This window comes from Cuculus canorus, chromosome 13, assembly GCF_017976375.1.
Source record: "Cuculus canorus isolate bCucCan1 chromosome 13, bCucCan1.pri, whole genome shotgun sequence".
NCBI lineage: Eukaryota > Metazoa > Chordata > Aves > Cuculiformes > Cuculidae > Cuculus > Cuculus canorus.
Window position 1 is genome coordinate 20,944,272 of NC_071413.1, and position 18,769 is coordinate 20,963,040.

General features: G+C 43.9%; 1 protein-coding gene across 6 annotated transcripts in view; it reads right to left on the reverse strand.

Moving 5' to 3' along the window:
• NUP93 (nucleoporin 93) overlaps nucleotides 1-18,769 on the reverse strand; it is an 83,177-nt gene that overhangs the window by 40,863 nt on the left and 23,545 nt on the right. The window contains exon 1 of one of the 6 annotated variants that reach the window (XM_054078839.1): nucleotides 4,236-4,384. The exons of 4 other annotated variants lie outside the window; for them this stretch is intronic. The gene's annotated coding sequence lies outside the window, so the exon portion shown is untranslated. Of the gene's footprint in view, nucleotides 1-267; nucleotides 522-4,235; nucleotides 4,385-18,769 lie in introns of those variants that run through there. One more of the 6 variants, XM_054078838.1, reaches the window with a different exon arrangement.

Genomic DNA, 18,769 nt, shown 5'->3' on the forward strand with positions numbered 1-18,769 from the left:
CAAAAGTACGGGCTTCGCCTCTTTCTTGGAGTTTAGTTTAAATAAATTGAAATTCGAGGCAATTCCAATGGTCTTGAGATCCACAATGCAACCCTTTATTAAAAATATTTATAGCATGCAAACAAAGCTAATTTCCGATCATCCCCTGGAATAGGCTATTGTATCCGCCCCACTGGTACCACACTTTTTAAGGGAATATTGAGAATATAGATTTAAATGATTTTAAATCTTCATCGTATAGTCATAACAAAGCCTGTAAGGGAATACCTCTTGCCGCAAACATCCTCACACCAGGCAGGGCATCCTCAGAACGAGCCATCAAAACTAATTTCACTGATGACGCCATTTTCTTATTTCTTTTGCTGCCATTTTAGCCTCACGGTTACTTCGCATTTTCTTGAGAAGTAGCTGTGCGTTCCACCTTCTCTAAGAGGAAATCATGCTTAGATAATGCAGCAACAAATAAAACCTGTACATTGAATTTCTGCCCGTGTCAGGTCCTTGTCCGTCAGGGCCGGAGCGCGGTTGCCATTGCAGACCACACCTCGATTTACCGTACCGGGAGCTGGCAAAGACTCTCCCGAGATGGTGTGAGCTGAGAAACCAGGCACTGGAAATCTGTCAGCGAAAAATTGATAAAGCCGAGGAAGGAGGAGTGTCCAGCCCTGTTATAGGAGACAGGCTTCTCTCCAAATGCCACAGAAATACTAGCTAACAAGGGAGTAGCTTGAAAAGAAAAGGAAGAGGCATCCAGGAGGCACACTGACAAGCTCGCAGGGTCTGTCTGGACTAACCGTACATTTACAGCAACGTACAGGCAGATACAACAACTCACTGAACCAGGCAGTAGAAAATGTATTTCTTAGGATCACACTGGAAAGCCAAGCTGCCGTCCCTATACTAGACGGCGTATTTACCAGCCCAAAACAGCACATTTCAAATGGAACACCAGCAAGAGGGACAAAACGTTGAACAAATCTGCTAGTCATCAACACCCAGTCTCCTCTAACCCACTTGTGCAAATGTTAGTGCAATGCCTTAACCTCTCCGCACCCTGTAAGCGCTTTGTCCCTCCATCTGTCAGATTGGGAGCATGTAACCTTGCTGATGGCAAGAAACAGGGGTGTTCCCAGTCTTTTTTGGAAAGAAAAGACATTTTATTGGTATTTGCATATTTCTTCCTTCCCAATTTCAGATGTATACAAGGAGTTAATGCCTTCAGCTGTATGTAAAAAATAATACTAACGAAAAACAGGTTCTCTACCTCTTCTGGGTGCAAATAGCGAGGCTGGCAGCGCTGAGCCTGATGCCCTCCCTGTTCTCACGCTGACTCAAGCTGAAGGATTTCGGCTGCCGTGCCCCCATCCCACAGCAGAAAGCACATGTGCTGTCTTTCTGAATGTTCCTGGGGAACACCAGTTATCTTTTTGCTTTAGTACCAAAAAAAAAAAAAAAAAAAAAAAGCAGCCAAGGAAAAAAAATCTTCCAGCCTCAATCAGTATTTCAGACACAAAGTGATGCATGCAGCAAACGCTCGCTGCCTCGAAGGGACAACGCCTGCTTCAGAGACATCAGAATGCTGTCAGCACTGTACATGCCATAACCAAGTTAAACCGGGATGTAAATCCTAAGCCGTAGCATGGGTGGCCTTCCTCAGCCCTGCACCTCCACCACGGGGTTTCCCCTAAGATTCCTAATGCACTCTGGAGTCTCCCAGAAAAAACCACAAAGGGAAAGAAAACCTTACCAAAGTTAAATCTACTTTATTTCACTGGTAAGTGGCTGGCTAACGCTGCAAAGAGACACAATTATATGCATTTCGGTGTTAAGAACAAAAGTGATTTTGTCTTTTTTTTAAATACACACTGGAATTTCGAGAACATGAGCAAATTTAAAGTTCAGCCCTCTTAAAAGAACATGAGATGATCTGGCAAAATCATTCACTCACGGTAGAAAAACAATCCCAAATCAGCTAGCCCATTCTTCCTAAGTATCTATAAATAAATCATAGCTACTTTGTTCATCTAAGAGGTGTTTTCAACATGGCAGCATGTCCCTTAGAATAAACAGAAATATAAATATTTTACTGACAGTGAAAGCAAGCAATTTGGTGGAGTTCCTATGTGTCACAGTATCTTTAAATCCTCAATTTAAACATGCCGTGGTCTTTAGAAATGGTGTTTCCTTACTACATTGCTGATACATTTCACAAAGTTAATTATTTAAATTACTTATGAATTATTAATTACAGATCATTAAAATAAAACCCAGAAATCTGGAATATGCCTGTTACGATTATGCAATTTATATTTTAAAGATGTTACAAAGATCTGAGAGAAAAACAGTACTAAAATTCCCTGCTGCAACAAATGACAGAATAAACATTGTTTCTCAGGTTAGTCCTCCCTACCTGTAAGAAACCTGAGGTTTAAACTTTCCTGACTCGGTGTGAGAGCAGAGTGTTGAGGATACACCGGAGACAAAAGGTTTCCATTTTTCTCCTCCGGCTACACTCCACCCTCACTAAGGAACTCTCGAGCAGTGCGTGCCTTTATGTGCACCTTGCATTAACACAGCACGCCAGCCTTCGGACTTTAATGTAAATGAAATGCCAACTCCAGATGCTGCCAACAGATATCACAGCAAACCCCGCTGTAAGAGACCTGCAGCTAATTAATAATTATGGCAGCTCAGTCATTTTTCCATACATTAATTTATGGAGCTCGGTTGAACTCTGTCTCCCACCCACTTCAGACAAAGGAAAATAATTTGCCACACTGTACCAACTGCCAGGATAAGGGAGCCGTCTCCTGCGGGGTCAGTGGAGATGGCTTCCTCCATCTTTTTACACATGCAAACCACACATGGTCTCTTACTTGACTGAGCTGCTTTGTGGCCAGACCCGCCTCAGCACAGGCAGCCTTCTTTAAAAGGGAGAACTTTTTGGCCATGCTCTGCTGCTGTTCCTGCCCCTCCTGACCAGCTCAGGCAATTCCAGGTGATAATCGGAAGAATGTGAAAGATGGCATACAGACACCTTAATATTTGGGGAGGGAGCCCCGAAGGAGGCGAACCATTCTGTGCTGCAAGAGATCAGGTGCCGTCTCGTTTCATTAACCTGCTTTTCTCCATATGGAGAAACAGAAAGGAAAGGAGAAAAAAGCCACCTACCCTACTTCTGTCCCCACACCAGGGGCAGGCAGAGCTTCCAGCCTGCACAAAACCTCCAAATCCCTGGATCCGAGAGCACCAAAACAGCTGCCACCCACAGCCACCACAGTTCTATAAATGTTAATTTCCTGACTGCTTCTCTTGGATATGATTTTACTGGCTTAACCCCTTTCCTAACATACCCTTCTCACTTCAAAGAGGTGGGGTCTAGGCTGCAAACTCCACTTGACCAAGCAAATACATTTCTCCATCTCTTCAGAAACTAACAAAACGAGCAAATGCCCAAGTGCCTTTCTTTACTTTAGGAACGTTTTTTATCTTATTTTCATTTTCACCCCATGACTGAAATCCTTACTTCAGAACAAAATTAAAGAAAGTTTAGCGTGTCTTCTAAATAAATCACAAGTCCATCCGTAGAGCAGAGGGCACCAACGCCTTTGCGCCACAATGAAAACAGAGAAAAAAAAGCAAGTAGCATCTTTATTTAAAATACTTCTGTAGGCATCCCACAGCCTAGGGAAGCGAAAAACAGGAATAAAAGCATTCAGAAAGTTATGCTGCTCTATTTCTGCTTAAATGAAAAGCTAAGTCAGCAATGTCGAGAGGGTCTTTACCACCGAAAGCCAAAGCAGAGCCTGGGCTGCCCCACCCAGCAGCTGCTCCAGCCAAGAACACCCGAAGGTAACGGCACAGACCTACAGGTTTCTTTTCTGTTGGCAAAGGACCTTTTCTCCAAAACTACCCACCCTCTTCACTACTCACCTATCAATTTAAACAACCTGCAGCAAAAGCACAAAGAAAAACTGCCATAGGATACTCCTGAAGGAAAGCTTTCTCTTATCAAAGCAAGATTTTAACCTTCATTTATACATTTCTAAGCAGATACATTCCTACCTGTAGATCTCAGCACTGAGGACTTACAAACCTGGTGATGCCGGCTCTAACTCCCACACTGCAGCTGCCTGGTATTTAGGCTTACACAGCCATATCTTTCTGTATTAATGGTCAAGTTTTCTCATCTTTAATAACAACAACAACAACAACAAAAAAGATATAAATCAAACCTGCAAGTCCTGAAATGGCTGAGACAGTCAAGAGTCCAGCAAGACAATCAGAAAGCAGCTGCTTTCCACGCCTGAACACCACTGCCTGTAAAGCAGCTATATATATTATTATTTTTTCCAGTGGTGCTTTATTCAAATTGCAGGGAAAGCATCAGTCTGAACCCAGTAACTGATGGGAGTAACAGTTTATAGGTTACAGAAGGATATTTTATTGTTAACGGACCGTACCATGTCAGAATCCGAAGGGGGTGAGGCAGCAGCCAGGCAGGAGGAGAGAGATGTTCCTGTTTTTTTTTTTTTTTTTCCCTGAGCCACTGCAATTACTCTGATGTGAATTTTTGATGACTTCCAACATATTGCATGGTTAATAATCGTTTCAGCTGTCATGTTTGGTTAACGTGGAAAATGCATTTGCTGCATTGTGATGCAGCGCTCCAGCCACAGCTTGTAACACCAGTTGTGAAGCTATTCCCTTAACTGCGCTGCATGAATTTGCACATACCATGAGGCTGAAATAAACGGGACTTTGATTTTTATACAGCAACAGAAAGCTTCTGCCATTTTAGACCTGCAGAGCTGCTGAAACAACTTGCAGAGGCAGATAATTTTACTGCATATTAATCGGTGTCAGTGTTCTTTCAAGGAAAGCTTTGATTCTCCATTGTTTTGCTGGGCTTGGTTATTTAGCAGTTAAAAGACTTACATACTATTTACATTAAACATTGTCCTTTGTTGTAGCTTTGAACAGGTTATTTAATTGAAAGCACAGATACCTCAACGAAACCGTCAGCCCCATTACCGGTACAGCCTCACTACTTCTTCCTCCATATGATACTTGCAAACGTGTCATATATAACATCGTCTTACAAGATGATTGCTCATGAAGAGTGAAAATCTGCTGCTTACAAATAAAAAAGGTTTTATTTGCAAAGTGCCGCTTCTTCACCTACACCTTAAACATCAAAGACAAAGTATAAGGTTACATAAAACACCAATGTGTGCCTTTCATTGTCACCAATAGAAATACCTGCTGGTGAGCAATCGTGCAATTAGCAAGAGGGGATGTAAAAACAGCAGAGATGAAGCCACGCTAAGAGCCAAGTCACCCCGATGATTAAAGTCAGGCCAGTGTATTCCAGCAGTCAGGTGATGGTGCCATCATTACAGTGGCAAGAAACCACAGAAAATCGAGAAACGGACCACCCCCATCGTAAGGACAAAAAAATTAGCAACCAAAGAAATAAGGAGCGCGGTTTGCTAATACGCAAAGCATACAGCCATGAAGAAGCATTCCACACAACGCAAGTGTAACGCTATCAGACAGTTTCTTCCACAGGTCCCAGGTGCACCTTTAACACAATGGTGCCAGCACAGCTCCCGCGCCCGTCCACAAACTGCTGGTGACAGCTCCTCAAATCCAAAGTTGCTTCTTTTTAAATCCCAGCCCTGCTGCAATATTACTGCATTCCAGAGTTTGATAATTCTGCACACTGAATGCACGCTTTGTCTATACAAACACACAGACACAAAAAATCCAGACTTAGGATGTCTACATTCAATTTAATGAAGCACAAAGAGCTATCAGGAGAGCATTTTACTGTGCATTAACATTGACATATCTGTAGAATCACCACCAATACTATTAATTCATTATTTCCACTTCTGTTCTAATTAAAGCCACACTGTAGGGGCATAAATTGGACACAAATACCAGTTAAAAATGGTGCAAGATGCTTTATATAGACAAAAAAACCCTGAGTCTCTGAATTAACATTGTACTCCCTGGTTTGGGAGCAATTCCCATTAACAGCGGTACATCTGTAGAGGATGCTCTGTGACTCAGGCACACTGGGCACCTTGCGCAATCCAGAGCTTCACAAATGGCAGAGTGGTCTCTTAAATACAGGGTATTTTGGCTTCAAAAGTAACAAACTCAATCCTAAGGCAAATTTTCCTCCAAAAAAAAACCAAAAACAAGCCAAACACTGCAAGGAGCAAATCCTCCCTGCTTGTGACCAAATAGACACTGCACTGAATACCTGAAACCTCGTACCGGGAGTCTCATGAGTAGAGAAGACAGGACCAAACCCACTGACACTCCGAGAGGAAAACTGCAGTCAGTTGCATTACAGGGAAGACTGCTGAGCCCAGCCAGCAACACCCAAGAGTGCAAGCAAAGCCCCTTTTGGGAGAGAAAGGTTATGCATCTGCAGGAAGAATTAAACTCTGGCACTGCTCCCACATTTCTGAGCATCCGTGCCTGGCACTGTCCCTGCAGCAGCGCCTGCCTCAGTGACTTGCTGCTCGCCTCACACACGCTGCTCCGTTTTCAGACGGCTTCTCCCCCTACTTGCCCCTAGTCTGCATAACCTACCAGTGGTGCAGAGACAAAACCACACAGGATATACAGAACTTTTGCTTTCTAGCCAGACCTTAAAACAGGCAGAAGTACCTGGACAGACAGTTGACGCTTTGGGACAGACTGTAGCCCCATCGGGGATTTGAGGAACGTAGTGATATCTGGAGCTGCTAGCCACAACTTTAAAGATGCTCCTTTTATCAACAGACATTCACTGTTATTTTTTGGCCACATAATATTACTGCAGAAGCTACTCCCAACTACACATTACAGATCAGCACAGTTTATATATATACACATATATATATTTATTTCTGTTTTACATATTGCATTGCTAGCTGAGGATGGTTGCATGGAAAGCTTTCCCAGTGTGGTTCAGCACAGCACTGTCTCCCCTTACCCATGGATTTCTTAAAGCAACAGCTTTGAGGGATATGAACAGAAACTACTCACCTCAAATGGCTGTTAGCGTAAATAACGCTGAGTGGTAACCCAGCTAAGATGTCGGAATTGCTATCTGTTTCACTGGCAATCAGTTTAGTGGAGTGTGCAGTCAGCTCACCCATCAATCACTTCTGCACTCAAATGTGACTGTGGGAGGAGAAGGGAGAAAACTACTGCTTGGGGCTGCTGGGCCACAGTGAAGAAAAAACAGTAAAAGTTTTCCTTCTGAGTAGAAAGCATCATATCCCTAAGAATATGTTGATGTTGGAATACGCATCACCTCCTCTGCATCAGGATAGCTTTCTCTATCCCAGGGCGTCCACAGTGTCCTCCTTCCCTTTTAGGTATAGCTTCATCTCTGGAGCGATTCTTTTACCATAGCTTCAAACTTCAACGATGCTATCATCCCTACCTTAAATTCAAGAAAATCTGATAAAACATGCCAGTCTACAATCACTGTAATTTCTTCTCCCTTTCTTTTGTAGTCTTGCACTGGGTGGGGTAAAGGAAAGAATGCAAAGTGCATCCCTGTATCAGCTCCTTTATGCAGCCCTACAGCTGCGATGGCCTGCCATCACCAGCGAGCATTACCCAGCAAAAGAAAGAAGCATTGCTGGCAGCGAGTTAAAAGAGCAATAGGTATCTCTTGCCCAAACCCCTTTCTTCTCTGCTTAATCCAGCACTGTAGCAGCAGTAAATACTGCACTGTCATACTGGGTCTGGAGAGTGCCTCAGAGCATTAGCTCCTTTCTCTCTGCGAGGCTGGCAGGGCGATTATTCAGCATTAATGACACGCTAGGTCCTCCTCAAAAGGAGGGTTGTCATGCCCAGCACGCCTGTCTGCTTCCAGCTCTGCACACTCATCCTCTCCCTTCACAGCAATTGTAGAAGAGCTGGAGGGTTCAGAGTCCAATTCAAGCAGGTTAGGGTGAAGAGGACAGAAGAAAATGCAGGCTAACACTCACATCAAACACAGCTGTAGTCACATGCAAAACAGCACAGAGCAAAAAGGTCAGATGGGCTGAGTATATCATGATGCTACTGGCCTATCTGGCAGGGGATCTGGCTTTGTGGCAACGGTCCAGTTTCCATGGACCAAAGAGAACACAAGTTATCCAGAGCTGGTACCATCAGACACCGATAAACCTTTCTCTTGCAGGGGAAAAAACCACCAACTCGCTCAGACTGGGAGTCCTCGCTTGTTACAGAGCTCAACGAGACCCGAGTTTCAACACAGCTTTCTGGAGCTAAATTTGCACCAAACAAGAGGCCAGGATGTAAACACAAAGTGAGAAACAGCCCTGATTGAGGAGCAGTGCTTTTTTGTGACCAAGTGAGGGAAAGAGGGGGGACAGAGAACACAAATCCTGTAAAATGAGAAGGGCGATGGTCACAAGCAGGGGAGAAGCAGAGGGAAGCCCAGCCAAACAGAGAGGATTAGCATCAACACTGGCAGCCGCTGTTCCTGTCATCCATGCCCACGCCCCAATTAGCAGTATCATTTGTCGGGATGAATGAGGAACTTGCACTCAATTCGGCAATTTGACAGAGTGTCACTGAACTACCTCACGTCCATATTTATCCAAGAGGCGAGAGCAGGAACCAGTTTTAATTAGAGGCTTTTTAACAAAGAACCGAGAGTATTACCCATGCTCTCACCATCAAGTGATAATTGAGATGTAATCATTTAAACAAAGCGCAACAAGTGTCCATTTACGCAAAGCCGTTGTTAAATATCTACTAGGAGATTATTTACAAAATGATAATGTGCCATGAATATGCAAACCACTTTCCATCTTTAGCATCCAAAGAATAAGCACCTTTTAAACAAAATACAACAAAAAATCCCACAACTTGAAGTCCAATATCTATTTTGCAGCAGAATTTGAGGAGTGTTTTAAACATGCCAATGTTAATTTAAAAGGAGAGGGGGAGAAAAGCGATGGCTCTGCTTTTGGGCCATTAAACTCTGCCTGGAAAGCCCTCTTTTGTACAGCATTAGTGTGTGCTGCTAGTCTGTAATTATGCAGAGAATGTGTTAATTTTTAATTTCAGAATGCTCAACTCCATTTTTATAGGGAAGCCCTGAACATTGGTCCCTCTCACAGATGAACCGCAGCTCATCAAAATTCAGCTCTTGGTGGTACGCACACGCTCTCCCTGGGAGGCTGAGCACGGCACACTGGAAAACAACTCGACTGCAGTAAAACAGCTCTTCTATGAAACTGTCGCCCCATCATCACAGCAGCAAAATCCTCCCAACCCCACAGCCTCTGAGGCCAGAATTGCAGTCACCAATATTTACACCTTCACTTCAGCATTTTTCTGCCTACCTACTGAATTCCTTAACACAATTCCACAAGGAGCTGAATTCCCACACCCCTCACATTCCCATATACAAGGAAGCGGAGAACGAAGAAGTTAACCCAGAGCTGCCTAGAGGCCCACACCAAGTTAATGACTGTCAAACACTAAGCCCATCTTTCATCTCTCTGACTCCTACTGATGCCTGCAATCCACAGAGGAACCCGACTTAAGAGCTCACTTTGACACAGTCCGGCAATGAATTATTAACTTGGGTGGAAGCCGCAAAGCATCAGCTAGCGGCAATCACGATCCTTCTACGATGATTAACCAGAATGCAATTATCAGTGCTCTTGCTTCTCACAAAATGTCTCTGAATTCTCTGTCACACAAAGCCCAAAAGGCACCATGCAGGCATGCACACTCACGCATACGAAAGCAGAAACAAGTCCGTGCTGTTACTTTTGTTTCTTCGGGGTTATCTTATCAATTGTGAATGGTCTGTGAAAGGAAAGCGCCACTTTCTCCCCTGCATTACAGCAATGACACATGGACTTTCATCACTGGAAGAAGAGCAACATACGCAGAATCAAGCCCATATTCCCAATTTCCACAGTAATTCAATCCATGCAGCCACAAAAGCCTGCCAGTGGTTTCAGAACCATCCTTTCCCAGTTATATCATGTAGCAAAAGCTGTTTCTAGACCAGGGTCCAAATGGGTGCACATACCTAAGAAGTTGTGTCTGCCAACCTGCTCACCAGTAGTGGACAGATGAAGTCAGATGCATTCAGCTCTTGCTACGCTAAGTGCTGCCCAAAAGTGTGTCCCCAGGCTCCCTGAGACAGGCAGGCATATGGGAGCCACCCAGCAAGCTGGATGGAACACATGGGCCTCCAGTGGCATCCTGACATCGAGGAAGAACAACTTCCTCAGCTTTCTGCCAGAGGAAACCAGACAGCTCCCAATGTTGAAGCAAAAGGTGTCAAGAGGCAACAAGCATTAGCGATGGACCTAAGACAATCTGCTGGTGAATGGAACACCACGTAGCTCCACAATCAACAGTGAAGAGGCAGGGTGAAGACAGCATTTTAACGTTTTGCTAGCAAAGAAGCTAAATCTGTGCTTTTTTCCTTTAATTACAGCTGCCAGCTCTGAATAAAGTGGCACTGGAACTACTGGCCTGCATAGGAAGACATCCACAAGCACAACTGGTTCAAATCAACCACAGGAGCGCACACCTGCTTTCTCAACCCACCCTTGTATTTTTCATAGTGAATGTACAACTGAAATCAGTATTGGCATCTTGGCAGACTTAATTAGAAGTCAGGTCCACTCCAGTAAGTCTTTGTACTCTGCTCATTACATTAATATCCAAGTGCCTTCTGGTCCCGCATTAAGCGACATGACTAACATCTGTCACACGTTGTTTGTTCTCTTCTCCCTTTCCTGAGGGAGTAGAAATAGCGCTCAAGGGGATCACAGAACAGACAACAACTGGGAAGAGAAGTTCCTCCAGCCCTGGCTCAGCCTCCTCACAGAGACCACACAACGGCCAAGCCTGCTTGGTTAATGATGTAGTATTATCATTCTCATCATAATGATTAAGAAGCTGTACATATTAAAAGGTGAGTTAGCACCAAGTCTCCTCCCTGGAATATTTCTATGCAGGATTGACAGAATCCAAAGACAATCAAAAATCTGTCCTTTACAAACCAAATAAAGTCATTTAGGGGATTTTATCACTCTGATTCTCCACCTGACTCTTCTTGCCTTGCCATCTTACATTAGACAATACTGAGGATACAACTTCCAGCAGAGGAAACATTAGTGCCTGTCTCTAGAGTTTGACAGAAAAGGAAGATGAAGGCATGAACAGCTTGTCCTAGCCTTAAATCCCTTCCAAAATACACATCTTAGAACTAGAGAGGCTTCACCTGGAACATCAAAACTTAATAAGACTGAAGTCATGTGATTTTTTCCTTTTGTACTGACATGCCCTTCCCCTTTCCCAGTGATCCTCCACCCATATATCTCCATCTCTTTTAGGCTGAAAAGAATTATCTTGCTTCTGAGTTATCACCCAGTAACTCTGCAAAGACAGCGGCGAGTAGTGAGACAACTACTAAGAACAGGAAGAGCTAGAGGGAAAAGAACTGTAAGGGATCAAATCCTAGAGCTCATTCAAGACAATGAAGGATACATAATGTTACGCATCTTAACGTCAGCCAGCCGTGCCCAGGCAAACACTTCCAGAAGAAGCAAAAGTCTGGAGAAAGGTCAGGCTCAAGAATGTAAACTTGGTTTGTAAACAGCAGGCTGCAGGGGATGAGACCCTCACCACCACCTTCTCCACACACGTCCACCCAAACCCTCCAGAACTGGAGGTAACAGAGACTCACTAACAACTGAGTTACAAACTGCCAGATCAGAAGAGAAGCAAGGACTCGCTTGAGGCGGGTGACGGGAATACATGCGCCTTTCACTTGATGCTCTGTGCACAGCCATACAAAACGGGGATTAGTCTTCCACAAAAAGAGAACAACATCTTCAAGCATATGGATGAAAGGACTCTCAGAAAGGGGCAGAGGCTGACGCAGAAAAACGATTAAAAAGACAAAGTGACTTTCAAATAGAGGTCACCAGTTCAAACATGTACTAGATCAGTAGTGGTCAAGACTAAAGCATCTAAAAACTGATTAGCAATTTAAACAAAAATGTGTTATTAATCTTCCTTCAGCTCCTGCTGCACAAATGCCTACATTGTAAATTCCCTGCGGGAAGTAAAGCAGAACTAACTTTCCATCCCAGTACCGCAGGAACAGCCAGGGCTGCAGTGGGCACCCTGCGACCGAGCACTCGTCCCCTCGGTCTCTGCAGAAGCACGAAGGCTGCCCTGCTCCGTTTGCTTGGAATGGGTAAGCCATTTCTTTCAGTTGTGTCTCTGCCTTGGTGTGCTCACCTCTTTGCTGCCAGATACAAGTAATCAGCTACCACACTTAAAGATACCCACTTAGCACCTATAAATAAGCATAAAGATCACATGGCAGGTTTTGAGAGCATTATTTTCTCAGGGAGTTTCCCTGTTAAATTACTTTGTTAATTCATTAACGTCCTATAACTTAAATGTTCATGAAAAACAGGCCCACCAAGTATCATTTCTCCTTTCCCTCAACGCTGATAAGAAGAGGCTCCTATTACCACTGGCAATCTCACAGCACTGCAAACTCAGACACACACATTACAAGGTGCCTTACTGCAGAAGGTCCTTCCAGGAGACGCCCAAAGAGGGCAGACAGGACTCCAAAACACACATTTCACTAATGAAAAGAGTCAAACACACTGTGTTTAGCCCTCAGGAGGTACATCTAGTAATGCAGCTGCTTTAACTTTGGTCACTGAGCAAATCTTGGGTGTCTCCCAGGGACTCGTAGCTCCACTACTGCATCCTGCTGCGTAATACAGAGACACCCAGTGAAACCATTTCCTTCTCTCTATTATTGGGTGGAATAACATCGGCTGCAGGCGGGTTTACTTGGAGACTGGGTCAAACCACCCTCTGCATGCTGTTCATTAAGCAAAACATTTCCTTGCGGACCAGCAGCTGCAGTAGTGGGGTGATCATAAAACACGTCGATGCATGTTTTTATATATTGCTAATCAATTATGATGTAACATATTATTCATATACCATCACTCAACTAGGGTCTGGAAAGTAACATTAATTCCTGTGTAAATTTACTGAAAGTCAGGACATGTAGAGGAAAAGAATATTCAATTCCCTTTTTAAAGAAAACTTATTAACATTTGCCGCAAATGATCTTCCAGCTGCTTGCAGTTTCATACCACCCAAAACACATTTTCCCTAGGGTCCTCCATTATCGGCAAGGGCCTTTCTGGCAAGCCCATGTGTTCATTCAACAGATTCTCTCTGCTATCTAATTTTAAAGCCTTAGGTGTTACACATTTGAGGAATGCAATCAAATCCTGCCCCTTCCAGGCCTACTGGGACACCTATTAATTTACCCTCCTGTAGAGAGGGAGTTTATCATGTCTGGCAATCGCTAGTATCTAAAAAAGTGGAACGGGGCAACTTAAATTGGCATTGCAATTATTTAAAATCTATAGATAGTTGTTGCCACAGTGTAAATTAAATTGCTATACAGTAACATCCTATCTTTCCTACCTTTTAAAGCTAAACTTCTGATTAAATCAGGTAAGCAGGGACGATGCCGTACAAGAGTACCATGGAAAGTGAATACGAGCACTCAGAAAATGTGTTGTACACCATACAAAGATAAGCTTGAAGGCCCAGAGTAGCTTGTTAGGTTCTCTCTTTCTCGTTTAGGAAGAGCAAGAAGAGACTCATTTGCAAATTGCTTCATCATTGGTCACCCAAACTCAAAATGTTTAAAAAAGTCACCTTCACCTTCATGGCTGCCTTTGCACAGAGCAGTCAGGTTTGGCAGACCACCGAAACAGTGGAATGGAGAAGGTCAGACAGGTGGGGAAAGAAACACTAAGGCTAAAATATTCCCTGGCAGAAAAAAACAAAAAACAAAACAAAACCAAAAAAGAGTTGATTTTAACACAAATACCAGCACAAGCTTCATTTGGGCAATTGTACCACTCACACTGGTGTTTGCTTCAGATACAGTGCTAGTGCTACTACTCCCCAGAGACAGAAAGTCATCCACTTTTTTGGCAAAATTATCATACTAATTTCTTTTAAAAATGTAGACTCCAACAGGCAATAACTCTATCTCACAAAATATTATTTAATGGAAAGCTGAAATGATAGGAAAGGGACTGCAGCAAGTCTTGGCTACAAGTCGGAGTGAGAAAGATTAAATAACACTCAGGCCAGTAGCCAGAGGGCAATCTCTTGGCTCTTCAGCTTTTCTCAAGTATTTTCCCTCACATTTGGTAAAGCAGAAAACTCTTTCAGCCTCCCTTACTTTCCAGTACTTTCTAGCTGTAATGAAGTTATTTAGGCTTTGTGTAATTATTGTTCTTCGTGGCAGGCCATAATAATCAGCGATACTACCTCACAGAACCAGACACTGAAACAACATCATTTTCCACCAAAAGTGTTTTCATGAAGGGTCTGGAGCACAGGATTTATGAGAAACGGCTGAGAGAACTGGGATTGTTTAGTCCAGAGAAGAGGAAGCTGAGGGGAGGCCTCATCAATCTCTACAACAGCCTGCAAAAGAGGTTGCAGTGAGGTGGGTGCTGGTCTCTTCTCCCAAGTAACAAGCGATAGGACAAGAGGAAATGACCTCAAATTACACCAGGGGAGGTTTGGATTGGATATTAGAAAAATTTCTTTACTGAAAGAGTGGTGACGCACTGGCAGAGGCTGCCCAGGGCAGTGGTGGAGTCTCCATGCCTGGAGGGGTTCAAGAAACACGTAGACGTGGCACTTCAGGACATGGTTCAGTAGGCATAGTGGTGTTGGGCTGATCGTTGGGCTTGATGATCTTGGAGGTCATTTCCAACCTTGATGACTCTATGAAACCAGAGGAAGCTTAGTCCTTTTAATTTTGTGAAAGTTTGTGCTTCTACAAGAGGGAGACGGAAGAGTATGGAGAAATGGCAGTCAGAAAACTTGAGTTGTACCCGAAGGAGCACTGGGTACCTGTTCCAGAGAACAATAAGAAAGGAAGGGCTTGGGGTAACTGCTGGCCGACTGCAGTGGCAGACGATTTATAGCAACTGAAGTTTCCACCTCTATCTATCTTACCAATGCAAAAAAACCACCACTGTAATCAGGGCAGCTGCTTGGCACAAAGACTGTTCTCGTTCAAGAGCAACAGCATCCGACCATTCATACCTATCTCAGCAGAAGGGACCAAATAGAACACGTGCCATTAAACAACACAGGAAGCAACTCTGGGAACCAACCATGGATCAGCCTGATCCAGTGGGAGGTGTCCTGACCCAAACCATTCCATGATTCTGTAATCTCTGTGCTGCAGCGAAGGGACCGCAAGCCCTACCTCACATCGGAGAAAGGTTACAAGATGATAACAGGCGTGTTTCATGGGCAGTCCTAACACCTCATACACTCGTGAAGCAATACAAACAAAACTTTCCTCTAGAAAACACAATGCCTGCTTTCAAACTAACAAATGAAAGAGTTAGTAATTACTTTGCATCCCTGAATCTCTGTCAGCAGCCCAGCAAGCACTAGGCATCTCGAAATTATACAGCAGAAAATTTTTAAGAGCCACAAACCTCAAATCATGACTCCTGCCTGCCTCCCCCTGTTCTCTTTTCAGCACCTCTTGCTTCAGAGGTTCATTGCAGTACAGAAAGGTTAACCAACACAAAAAAAAATAAACCAAGGAAACTCAAGACTTGCCTATTTATCTTTTTTCTTTTTTTTTTTTTTTTTTAAATCCCAACCACATTAGTACTTTGGGAGAGCCAAATTCTACTATAAAATGCAGGATTTCAACATTCTGGCACCAAGCCAATATTTTAATGGCCATTCAAACACTAAGTAAGGAAATGGTTGTGCATTAAGCCTACCAATAAAGTCAACAATCAATACTTCAGTATTACAGTAAAAATGCAATGCACCTTTTATAACTGTCTCTGGCTTCATCCTCCTTTGTCAAGCTCAGATCTAAATAATAAAAGAAAAAAAACAAACCCAAAACCAAAGGAAAGTCTTGAAGTACAGAATGAAGTACATATTATTTCACAGGCACCAAACATTTTGCTTTAAGTCCAGACCTAAGTGGTCCTCTGGACACTACAGATGGGTTTTTTTCCTCCAGCTGCATCCTAACAGGGCAGAAGAGGCAAGAATAAAAAGGACAGAAGTTCAGACACAAAAATTAATCAAGCAAGTCAATAGGTAAGACCAGCAAAATAATGAAGCCTCAAACAGCTCAGCCCCAAGAAAGTGCAGATTAGAAGGTTCCAACTCTGTCTGCAAAAAGCATCTCAGTCAAAAGACAACAAAGAATAATTGCATCAAGGCATACTAATATCTGGGTTTCAATCCAATTCATAGATCTTAATTGCTAGCACAGCCTCTGTCCTGTCCTCTCAACGCAGTCTATCTGTTTGATCAAATGAAGCCAAAGGCTGAGGAGAAGATTTGGATGCCCTATGGAAAGTGTAAGCATCAGGCAGTATTGCTCTGCAACAGAACAAATGCTTTAAATTTTAATTCTGGCTTCCCATTCTGAGCCATGGCCGTAATGCTGAAGCCACTGCTATATTTCTCAGCCAGCGGAAAAAACCCTACGCTTATGGACACTTGGAACAGTGCCGTGTGTCTGCAGGAAGGTTCAGGGTACGCCTGTTTTTCAGGAAGAAATGGTAGCAGCCATCAATCTAATCCTGTGAAACCTGAATGTAAAAACAGGAGGACAAAAACAATCAAATTGATCATTTTTATCCCCACAGCCTAGCAAGCTCAGCTCAGTAATGGACCTTCATCATGGAACGGTTACACCAGCATAATCGCTTGGGTAAACAAGCCAAGTGAATTCCCCATTTTCTTCTGAAGTCTGCAAATACACAGAGGGAAACAGAGAATGATTGTTGCAGAAATCCCTCCACAAGCCCCTTACGTTTATTTGCTAAAATCATCTTGTATCCCTGAGGTTTCAGCTATAAACAAGCACACAGCAAGGCTGGGAATTTGGAAAGATTTTTTGCTGATGCTTGGAAGTCTGGGCAGTGGCACCTTGGGGTTGAACTCTGCCAAAGGACCCACCACTGCAAGCCCAGCAGCCACGGAACAGGAATCCGCAAGCCCTTACAGACCACAGAGCAGTTCAGGGTGTGCGATCCAAGCTCAGCAGCTGGGGATGTGTCCAGCAATAAGCGAGGCCAGACCTATGATCATTAGGTTCGGCTACTTCATCTTGTTCTACAGTCAGGCAGATCCTAAATAATCCATCTCAAGCAAGAGTCGCCATGCTACAAAATAATGCTGCATAAAGTGATTATATTGGGTGGCAGGCAGTCGCTGTATTGACTCAAGTTGTAGCCGATACCTCTGATCAGCCATCAGTTTAATTAAGGGGTTTTTGCATGGCCACAGCTCCAACTCAGGGCAGCACTACAGTTTCAGCATACTTTCAGCTCAGAGAAGCTGAAGATCTCTAGCCCAGACTGCCAATAGCGACTGCAGGTGTCTTTAGTATAATAGGTTGGTTTCAGGGAATGCAGTGATAGCAGAAGGGGGGATGGTTTTAAGCTGAAAGAGGGGAGATTGAGATGAGATCTTAGGAAGAAATGTTTCCCTGTGAGGGTGGGGAGGCCCTGGCCCAGGGTGCCCAGAGCTGCGGTGGCTGCCCCATCCCTGGAGGGGTTCCAGGAACAGGTTGATGGCTGGGAGCCCCTGATCCAGTGGTGAGGGTCCCTGCCCAGGGCAGGGGGTGGGACTTGGATGGGGTTTGAGGTCCCTTTCCAACCCAAACCGTATTCCAATAATTCTATGATTCAGCAAAGCTGCAGTAGACCGGTGAATTGCGCACAGCTTCAGTTTCTTACTTTGAGATGGGAAAGGAGCTTCTGCTAACAGTCAGGGTTCCGCAGGGCAGCCATAGGGCTTGTGCTCCTCAGGCATGCCGAACACAGGAAAACTACTGCCAGAGAGAACAACCACATTTTTCAACAAGATCTGGGGTCTGACAGAGGAAAGGTGGAGGCCCGGTTGAAATACTGGATCTGGGACCATGAACAATAAAGAGGTCTTGCGGGAAAAAGCAACAAGGAAAACATCCATACAAGCTCCACCTACAGACTCTCATGGTCTTGTGAGAGGCAACTGGTAAAATGTGACTATGTTCTCACAGTGATGCATAGGAAGGCATTTCTTGAACTCAAAGTCAAAGCATGAAAACCATGACAAAAATTGGATCAAAATCCAGCCGTCTGATTTCCTGTACTGAAAAACAGCTGCCGCAGAAGGCTGTTTTCTAAGTAAATTACCCATCATGGGGTGCCAGTCAGGCAAGGGATCCAGAAATTCAAGGGTCAAGCGCTATTTCAATATATTGAATCAGTGCGATAAAAACACTGCATAAATATTTAACTGGCACGCCTGCTCCAAAATATTCTTGGAACCATATTCAGCCACTTGCTTTCGAAGTTTGCAACAGACCTACTCCCTTTCTTCTTCTGGTCCTGTGAACCTCTTGAAAAAGCCTCATTTCCTGCTTCACCCAGTACACATCTGACAGCAGTTCACTGGTTTGAGTGTGCTGCTCTCGGTCAGCAAGTACAAAATGGATAAATCTAAACTCCTGAAATTCTATATTACTTGGCTCTTCAAGGCCTTGTTTTAAATTCTCCACAACAGAAAGCCAACCCACATCCCAGATCTCCAGAACACCATTCTCCTCCGTTTTTTATTCATATTCTGTCTTCAAAGTGAAATTCTTGGGCTCCATTTCAGC